The 10859-nt window shown below is 38.7% G+C and overlaps 1 pseudogene; it reads right to left on the bottom strand.

Annotated features, from left to right (window-relative positions):
* Nucleotides 1-3110, bottom strand: part of LOC104992506 — a 187034-nt pseudogene extending 183924 nt beyond the window's left edge.
* Between the last annotated feature and the right edge of the window lie 7749 nt (nucleotides 3111-10859).

The raw sequence follows: 10859 nt of genomic DNA, 5'->3' as shown, positions 1-10859 counted from the left end.
TCAGGTTTTGTTTCATTTATTTTGAAATTCTGTTATTGGTTGCATACACATTTAGAATTGTTACAATTTCCTGACAAATCAATTCCTTAAAATTATGAAATTTTCTTTCATTTACTGTTTTCTTTTGTTTAATTTATTTTTAATTGGAGGATGATTGTTTTACAATGTGTGTTGGTTTCTGCCATACATCAACATGAATTAGCCATATAACACATATTTCCCCTCTCTTGAGCCTCCTTCCCAGCTTCCCATCCCATCCTTCTAGGTCATCACAGAGCACAGGGTGAATTTCCTGTGCTATAGAGCAACTGCCCACTGGCTATTTCACACATGGTGGTCTGTATATGTCAATGCTCTCAGTCCATCCCACCCTCTCCTTCCCCTGCTGTGTCCACAAGTCCATGCTCTGTGTCACCATTTTCTTAATCTTAGTGTTTAGATGGCGTATTTAACACAGCAAATTTTAACCTTAAAAATATTTCTTAATCTTAGTGTTTGAATGCTATAAAATTTTACACATTTACTTTCAACTTCTCTGTCTTTATGCAAAATCTATAGGATTATGTTTTTCTTTCTTTTTAGAATCTTATCTTTGGCTTTTATATGGACTTTTTAATTTATTGACATTTAGTATAATTAGTTATATAGTTAAGTTTAAATCTCATGCTTTCTTCATATTTTTTACTCCTATTTTTAATATTCAAATACCTGTGTTTGTGTTGTATGTTAATGGCTTATCTACAGCAGTACTGTCTAAAATATGTTTCTTCAATGATGGAAATAATTTCTACTTGTTCAACCCAATATGGTAGACTCTAGACGTATGTAGCTATTTAATAATTGAAATGTGGCTAGTGCAATTTAGAATGTAAGTTTTAAATTTTATATATTGTTATTATTTTCTACCTAAATTTAAATATGGACATGTAGCTACTGACTATTGAACGTATATATTTAGAGATTACAATATGAATCTTGATTCATTGTGGCCCACCTTCAAATAATATGCTATGCCTCTGAACTGTATAGTTTTGTTTTTCTTTTTGCCTTCTTCCTGCCCTTTAACCACTTTATTTCTTGTACTTTAGTTCCACATATGATAAAACCCCTGGATGCATTCTAAATGTTATTATTTTTCTCTGAAATGCTCTATATTCTTTTAAAGATACACATAGATATATATAATATAGATACAGATTGAGAATTGTTTTATATTTTCCCAGATGTTTACTCTCTTTCAGACCCTTTATTCATTCCTACAGATCTGGGGTTCCATTGGTATCATTTCTCTTCAGCTTGAACAACTACTTTTACCATTTCCTATAGTACAGGGTTGCTGGAGGCAAATTCCCCAAGTTTTGTTCTTTGAAATGACTTTATTTGCTCCCTCTTTTTTTTTTGTAGAGGAGAGATAGATCTATATATAAAACTCTTGGGTTGACTTTTTAAGAATTTGTAATATTGCTTTGTCCAGTAATGTATTATACAATTATTTTTAATTGGAAATCAGCCATCATGCATATTGTTGTTTTATTGCAAGTAATGTATCTATTGTTACTGGCTGCTTTTTTTTTTTTAATTTTCAGTAATTTGACTATGAAGAACTTAAGTGTATTTTGCTTTATAGTACTCTGTCTGGAGTCCACTGAGTGTCTTAGATATGTAAATTAATGTCTTTCAGTCATTTTCAATCATTCTCTGCCGTGTTTCTTTAAATATTTTTTTTTCCTACCCTACTCTCTGTCTTCTCTTTCTACACTCATGGTAGGCTTGATGTTGTCCCACAGATCTCAAGCATTTCTCTCTTTTTTCACTATTTTTGCCTTAGTTTGAATACTTTCTATTGACATTTTTTTTTTTTTTTCCATCTTAAGCAAGAAGTGTATTTAAACAGCAAGATGCTTAGGTATACCCTGGTGGTCCAGTGGTTAGGACTTTGTGTTCTCATTGCTGGGGGGCCTGGATTCAATTCCTAGTTGGGGAATACAAGATGCTTAACATGAAGGGAAAACTATGATTCTTTTATTTCAGGCTAATTTACTTCTGTTTAAAGGCAGATTGCTCTATATACAAAAAATGTATAATATTATTCTTGATTTTACAATGATAAAGGAAGAGCATTAAAATTCCCCAACTGAGCCAAATGTATAAGGATTTTTATGTTATTCCTTTTTGGTTGAACAGTGAGTATGAAATAACTTACTGGAATATAAAGATAAGAGCTGAATGAACATGCCACTAATGGAGAAATGTGGGTATTTTCACAGAACTAGTATTTCCCCCATCCCATCCCCATTTGGTGTTGATCAAAGCATAACACTGGCCATTTTCTTTTTTTTTTTTTTTAGTGCAGTATGCTTAAGTATATACACTAGTAACTATGTACAATAAAAGAATGGGGAAGAGGAAAATGAAAGCATAGAGAAAAATATTCTGCAGTAGTTAGGATGTGGTAGGACCAACTTGGGTTTTCTAATTGTGAACAATGTTGTCTAGAGTACAATGGCACACCACTCCAGTACTCTTGCCTGGAAAATCCCATGGACGGAGGAGCCTGGTAGGCTGCAGTCCATGGGGTTGCAAAGAGTAGGACACGACTGAGCGACTTCACTTTCACTTTTCACTTTCATGCATTGGAGAAGGAAATGGCAACCCACTCCAGTATTCTTGCCTGGAGAATCCCAGGGACCTGGGAGCCTGGTGGGCTGCCGTCTATGGGGTCGCACAGAGTCAGACACTACTGAATCGACTTAGCAGCAGCAACAGCAGGATAGTCCCCGTTAAGTAGGCATCTCCTGTCTGCTGCCAGAACACATCAATTGCACCTTCATCTTTCATTTCCAGCTGGTACATGAGCAGGTACATCTGTTTCATCGATTGGTTACCTAGCAGTCTGGAATCTAGTTTGCCTCACTGACAAACCATGTCATTCACAACAGGCTTTGTTAGTTTGCTAAGTGCTGTATGCCTCTTAATCTTGAAATGCACCAAAGAACCATCCAGTCCAGCCAGCTTCAAGTTACCATATCATTATTCTCAATCTTAACTCCTTCCTTAGGCTTTTCTTCAGGCCCTGGTGAGTGCTGAATCCTTTTCAGTTGCTGTTTCATGAAACGGGTACCAGGTCCTTACCTAATGAGGTGTTCTATTTATCTTTCTTCAAGGATACTTTTCTGACTCCAGTCTGCTATTAAATTCACTTAATGAGCTGTGTGTTTATGATATTGACTTTTTTCTGAAAGCATTAGTAGCCTTTTGTTTAATATAGTATTCATATCTCTGTCAGAATCCCCATCTCTTCCTCATGTTGCCTACTTCTACTAGAGCCCTTAGCCTTTTATTTTTTATTTTATTTTATCTTTATTTAAAGTCTCTGACTGATAACCCCACTCTCTGGGTCATGTCTGGGTCTTCCCTCTTTGTATATTCCTTCATAACCATGATTTACATTTTCTTCTTTGTGTGTTGTAAATTTTATGGTACTAGACATGTAAACACAACAGAAATGATATAAATATTATTTATTTTTAGAAAAAATCTAGAGTGAAGAACTAAATAAATCTGATCTTTCATTGAGATATTTGAATTTTGTTGCAATTTTAGTTTGACCACAGGCTTTAAGTGTCTTGAAACTGGAATTAGAATTTACCTATGGTAGGCTTTGGAGAAGGCGGTGGCACCCCACTCCAGTACGCTTGCCTGGAAAATCCCATGGACGGCGGAGCCTGGTAGGCTGCAGTCCATGGGGTCACGAAGAGCCGGACCTGACTGAGCGACTTCACTTTCACTTTTTACTTTCATGCATTGGAGAAGGAAATGGCAACCCACTCCGGTGTTCTTGCCTGGAAAATCCCAGGGACTGGGGAGCCTGGTGGGCTGCCGTCTATGGGATCACACAGAGTCGGACACAACAACAATAACAAGGCTTAGGATCTGAGCACTAGTGAGATTCGTAGATCCTCTTGCCTCTCTGTCCTACTACTAGCTTTCTGAAACATGAAGATCTCTCAGCTCTCACAGCCTGGGTCCCAGCTCTTTGTGTTTTGGGGAAATTTTCTGCGTTCTCCTTTGGTCCCACTATACTTAGGGCCATATTTTTGCCCAGAATGCCTCAAAGCACTCTCTTTCTCAGAACTCTTGTCTGTCTCCAACTCCTAGAAGCTGAAATTCTGAGTTGAAATCGATCTCTCTCGGTTCTCCTCTCCTGCTTTCAAGCTTTTGGTAAACTGCCCCTGAACGCTCAGTAAGCACTTAAGCAATAGAGTTGGTGAGCAAATCCAGATTTACTCTACCACTGGGAGCTCAGAATTCAAATCTATCCCAGCAGGCCTTAACACTTTGTTTAAAATTCTGCTGATTTCCTGTCTATGGGGAAATTTTTCTTTTCATCCTAGTCATCCAGGGAGGGAGCAACTTTGTGTGTTTTCTCTCCTATGAAGTGTTCATCCCTGGAATTGAATTTATTTAGAGATTCTTTGAAATGTCACTTTTCTGAGGGATTCAGGAAAACAGATTTTGTACCTTAGTTGGTTTGGTTTGTTTATTATGGGGTGAGTTATGCTTTCTTATAGCATTCTGCTTCATAACTGGGCATGGAAACATTTCTTGATACATTTATTGATGGATTGGAGGGAAAGAGGAGGACAGTATCTCGTGTGTTAAGTTTTCAAGTTCCAGATCCATTTCTGATTTACTACTCCTTGTTGAACTCTTAAATAATTTTTTTAACATATCTGTTTTCTCAAATGTAAAAAGAGGAAGATAAAGAATGCCTAATTTATAAATGTTTTGAGAGGATTAAATGAGTTATGATGATATCTAAAATATAGTTAAAATTATATAAGTGCTTGTTATTTCTATTTTTATTTGGAATAGAGCAAAGGTCTATTTCTCATTTACTTCTTGCTTTTGTTCAGAAAGCATTATGATGTGTTAAAAAAATCTCAGCAAGATGGAGAGAGGATCAAGAAAATTAACCCCCACTTTGTAGAGGGTACCACTACCAATTATTAAAACAAAGGGTATTTCCATAAATAGTATTTAATCAACCTGAATAACACTTTCTAGTTGCTGGTAAGTTAGGTGCTTCATCAGTGGAATTAGGTACTTAGTTGAGTGGGGGAGAAAATATGCTATTATAGAAATTAAAATAATTGAAGGGTTAATCAGTGTCTCTGGCTTTGAGAAACATATCATCATTGCTGGTCTATGTTACTCCTGGAGTTGGTGGAATGCCTTGTAGAGCAATTCACGGCTGATACTCACCTTTTCTTGTGTCATCCCTCAAGCAGCAATGCCTGGCTATGCTTAGATCTAGGTTCCTGAGATCCCCTATAAATGAAAGAAAGAAAGCTTCAAATGGAACATCTTTTTAGCATCCAGTTTTTTCCTCTTCTTAGTCTCTTCTCTAAAGTCTTTCCTTCTTTCAAAATTTCTCTATTTCTTATTACCGTTGTAGTATTTTCCAGTTACCTTCCCATTTCCTCCTTTCTTATATTTCAAGCCAAAACAACAACAATAATAATATATTGTTTCTCAGATGAATGCATTATGTTCTTCCATGAGTATATTTTCTTGATAATTCAGGACTCCAAAACCATTGAACATATTACATATTGAAAGAAGTCCTTAAAAATTAAAAACAAAACTCCCAAACCTTAGAATTATCTAAGTCAGGTCTAACCTGTCAGAATTGTAATTTGAAAAAACTGTGGCTCTGATCAACAAAAACTTGCAATTTTTGACATTCAGGGCTATGTTTTCTTAGATCTTCTCAGGCTGTCCTGGGTCTCTACAATTATTCAAAATGTGATCAGCTGCAAGGTTATTGTGTTTATTCTTATTTCAAGTATTGAACTACTTTGTTTATCTCCCAGCCTGTCCGACTCTGTGCGACCCCATAGATGGCAGCTCACCAGGCTCCCCCGTCCCTGGGATTCTCCAGGCAAGAACACTGGAGTGGGTTGCCATTTCCTTCTCCAATGCATGAAAGTGAAAGTGAAGTCACTCAGTCGTGTCCAACTCTTCACAACTCCATGGACTGCAGCCTACCAGACTCCTCTGTCCATAGGATTTTCCAGGCAAGAGTACTGGAGTGGGGTGCCATTGCCCTCTCCTCTCTCTAGCCGCCCCTCAATTCCACCGCATCACACACGCTGAGAGTAATGCAATACGCCTATTCTATGCCCTGTCAGGTTTGTGACTGCTAGTTCAGGGAGGGCTAGCAGGGCTAGGGGCTCTTCCAAAATAAAAAACAACGTATGTGTAAGCCTGGCTCCATTCCTAATGAATTTGCCAAGAGACAAAGGCTTTCTGCAGGATACAGTTTGTATATTTTCTGAAGGAAAAATTGAAAGCGGGCAGCCTGTCCTCCTCCCATCTGTTCGTGTGCCCTCCGCTAGGTGAGCAACACCATTGGTCACACAGTCGGATCCATCCGTGCCACCGATGGATTGTTTCCTCATTGCCTTATTTTCAAGGTTGATACTCTCTGAGGCGGATAGCAGGCAGCCATAGAGGACAGGAAGGAGCACAACTCTCCAATCCCGTAGATAATTGCCAAAGGCAGCTGAGTTCAGGAGCCCCACCTGGTAATGAGCTGCCAATTATTTATATGCTTATAAATCATCTTTTAAATACTAACAAGCGCTAATAAGCCTTAGCTGCCAGTTACCATGGTAACTGACCAGTCCCAAAAGGGAAGGAGGCTACTGACATATGGACTCTGGGTCAATAGTCCAGTGTCTCCTGGGACTGATGTTTATACTCCTGCACATGAAGCTGTTCTGTTCAAGTACAAACTAAAATCACGTGAACAAGGAGGCACAGGACATGATGAAATCCCTGCTTTTCCCGTGGTGGCTCAGAGTGTCTAAAGGGCATAGAATTGTGCCCAACTTCTTACAAGCTACAGAAACAAGCTGCCCTAACTTGTTAAGTGACAGTGCCTATGTCCAGCCATACAGCTGGTCTTCGCCGGCCACCTGCTGTCAGATATTTCATTCCCCAAAGCTTCCTGGGCTGCTCGGCTCTACCACTCTGAACAGGTTTTCTTAATACGTTCAGTGTGCTGGTGCAAATAGATGATAAATTACTTGTGGGATGCTTAATAATATTTAGTGAAATGCAGGAAATGGCTCCCAGCAAACTGAAGGCGTTTTCTTTCTTTTAAAAGCACAGTGGGAAGGCAACCACCCATGACTCAAAACTCTAGAGTAGAAAAAGAAAACCACCTTCTGTTTTTAACTGGCTTTCCAAACTGGGTCTAGGGAAGTTCATCACAGTTTGTATCAGGTATGAGATGACAGCTCAAAGAAGCTGATCATTACAGGGCATTAGTGAACAGTGGCCCAATCAAGCTATAGAGAAATATGATTGTAATCATTTGCCGTGACTGACCCAGAAATGCCTTTTTCTATAACTTCTGTGAGATGCTAGTTTTCAATAGATAGCTGAATTACTGATACCATAAAGAAGTTTCTCACCCTTCAGCAGGTGTTTGAATTGATACCTTTAACCTCTCAACTGCCTGGTATAGGGCAAAGAATATGAGCTTTAGATCAAGATTTATTAGTATTGCTACAATTTAAGTGCCTTTCCTCGTCTGGAGGATGGAGGAAATGGAGGAATCGCTTGGTAACTCTTTAGATTATGATGAAAATCATGGCAGTGGTGGGAATATGTTACTCCCTCTAGCTTGGGCTATTTTTTTGGTCTCTACATCCATTATAGTATAGAGAAGTAAGGGTTCAGAGGCTGGATGAGATTTATGTAATATATCTATTTCTTTCATATCTTTGGGTTTCCCTGATAGCTCAGTTGGTAAAGAATCTGCCTGCAATGTAGGAGACCCCAGTTTGATTCCTGGGTCAGGAAGATCCCTAGAGAAGGGATAGGCTACCCACTCCAGTATTCTTGGGCTTCCCTTATGGCTCAGCTGGTAAAGAATCTGCCTGCAATGTGGGAGACCTGGCTTCAATCCCTGGATTGGGAAGATCCTCTGGAGAAGGGAAAGGCTACCTACTCCAGTATTCTGGCCTGGATCATCCATGAGGTCGCAAAGAGTTGGACACAACTGAGCAACTTTCACTTTCATATTTCTAATTGCTTATATGCACATTTTACCTTGGGGTTATGCATATGCCAGTGCTGGGGAACTCCCTTTTCCTGCCATTGTTACTTTTCTTTTCTTTTTTTTTCTAAGAAGTATAGCATCAAAAACCTTTATTTTTAAAAAGGCATTTTATACCATTTGTGGTTCATCATCTTTAATTTTGTAGCACTTAAAAATTCAATTAATTTAAACTGAAAAACAAAAGTTCACCCATTTCTTTCACCTCTCAGCCTCCCCAACCACTGGCAACCACAAGTATGTTCTCTACATCTCTGACCTTGGAGATGATATTCAACATGAAAGAGAGATCATGTGATATCTGTCTTTCTCTGCCTGACTTATTTCACTTAACATATTGCCCTTGAGTTTCATCTATGATGTTGCAAATGGTAAGATTTAATTTTTATGGCTGAATAATATTCTATTGTATTTAAGTACTGCTGCTGCTGCTGCTAAGTCACTTCAGTCATGTCCAACTCTGTGTGACCCCATAGACGGCAGCCCACCAGGCTCCCCTGTCCTTGGGATTCTCCAGGCAAGAACACTGGGGTGGGTTGCCATTTCGTTCTCCAATGTGTGAAGGTGAAAGTACTACAATTTATTTATTTACTAATCTGCCAATGTACACAAATTGTTTCCATATCTTGGCTATTGTACATAATGCTGTAGTGAACATGGGAGTGCATATATCTTTTTGAATTTGTATTTTCATTTTCTCTGATGAATACCCAGAAGTAGAATTTCTGGGTTATATGGTAGTTCTGTTTTTAAGTTTTTCAGGAACCTCCATATTGTTTTCCATAGTGACTTCACCAATTTGAATATCCCACCAATAGTACACAAGGGTTCCTTTTTCTCCATATTCTTGCTGCTGCTGCTGCTGCTAAGTCGAGTCAGTCGTGCCCGACTCTTAGCGACCCCATGGACTGCAGCCTACCAGGCTCCTCCGTCCATGGAATTTTCCAGGCGAGAGTACTGGAGTGGGTTGCCATTGCCTTCTCCGTCCACATTCTTACCAGCACATATTATTTCTAGTCTCCTTGGTAACAGCCATTACAGGTATGAAATGATATCTTATTGTGGATTTAGTTTTAATTTCCTTGATGATTACTAGTGTACAGCATCTTTTCTTGTACATGTTGGCCATCTGTATGTCTTCTTTGGAAAAATCAGATCTTCCATTTTAAATGGTTTTTTTTTTTTTTTTTTTGCTTTTTGCTGTTGAATTTTATATGTTCTTTATGTATTTTGGATACAACCCCTTATCAGATACATTATTTATGTATATTTTCTATGATTCAGTAGATTGCCTTTTTATTTTGTTGATGATTTTCTTTGCTGTACATAAGCATTTTTAGTCTGATATAACCCCATCTGCTTATTTTTTGCTTTTTCTTTTGGTTACTTACTATGTAGAGTATGTATTTTATTTGGCCTCTGTTAGTTGCTCAATTGTGTCCGACTCTTTGAGACCCCAGGGACTGTGGCCCACCAGGCTCCTCTGTCTATGAGATTCTCCAGGCAAGAGTACTGAAGTGGGTTGCCATTTCCTTCTCCATTATTTGGCCTCTACTAGTCCTTATTCCAGTCTCCTATGCTTGCTGTTTGAATATTCAGATTGGAATTAGAATCTTTACAAAGGGGCAAAAGTAATGTCAAAGGCTTTGGTGGCATATTACACAGGGTTATCCCCAAAATGGACTTCCCTGGTAGCTCAGCTGGTAAAGAATCCACCTGCAAAGCAGGAGACCTCAGTTTGGTTCCTGGGTCGGGCAGATCCCCTGGAGAAGTGATAGGCTACTCACCCCAGTATTATTGGGTTTCCCTGGTAGCTCAACTGGTAAAGAATCTGTCTGCAATGTGGGAAACCTGGGATCCATCCCTCTGTTGGGAAGATCCCCTGGAGAAGGGAAAGGCTACCCACTCCAATATTCTGGCCTGGAGAATTCCATGGACTATATAGTCCATAGGGTCACAGAGAATCAGACTCAACTGAGTGATTTTCACTTTTATTTACATCCCCAAAATCAAATATTCTGGTCTGGCAAGAGCAGAATGACTATGTGAGTAATAATTCAATGGAAAAGAATATGTAGGACTGATGAGAGGTCCCCAAAAACATTGTCAGAATTTAAACACTGCAGAAATGCCTAGACGAAAGGGCAGTCATCCATGTGAATTGTGGAGAAAAGTTTATGAAGGAACTTAAGGCCCTTTGGCTTTGCTTCAGTGGGTTGGTGGTGAGGTTGGCAAGGTGAGGGAGTAATTTGTAAGTTTATGCATGACTGACTTAATAAGAAACCAAGTCATTTGAAATGTCAAGGAAAAGCAGACTAATCTCCCATGCAGGTGGGAATTTACACCCCTCACCCAATCCTCTTTATTTGGCATGGTCAAGTGGAAAGAGAGGAGACTGGGAAATAGGACTCCACCATTTGACATGATGTTGCTTGTTTCTGGGTCTGAGTTTTTATACCCTCTTTGTGTGCTTCATAAAGATATTTGAGTTTATACCAATATGGTTAGTGTGTGAATCTATTAAAGTTGAAAATCTCTAAATAAAATATTATTAGTGTGGAAGATGTAGTATTAACTAGGGATATTAATGGCCCCTTTTGTCTTCTGGTGGTAGACTATGACTCTCAGAAGTGAGGAGAAAACAATATTGAGTAAAATATAAAGAGAAGTTGACTACTCTAAACACAACTATAAAGTCCTTGAACAAAGATAGGAGAATGGGATAATT

This window comes from Bison bison, unplaced genomic scaffold (assembly GCF_000754665.1).
Source record: "Bison bison bison isolate TAMUID 2011002044 unplaced genomic scaffold, Bison_UMD1.0 scf7180017864215, whole genome shotgun sequence".
Lineage (NCBI taxonomy): Eukaryota > Metazoa > Chordata > Mammalia > Artiodactyla > Bovidae > Bison > Bison bison.
The sequence above is the reverse complement of the archived record's forward strand: the minus strand, read 5'-3'. Positions and strand labels throughout refer to the sequence as shown.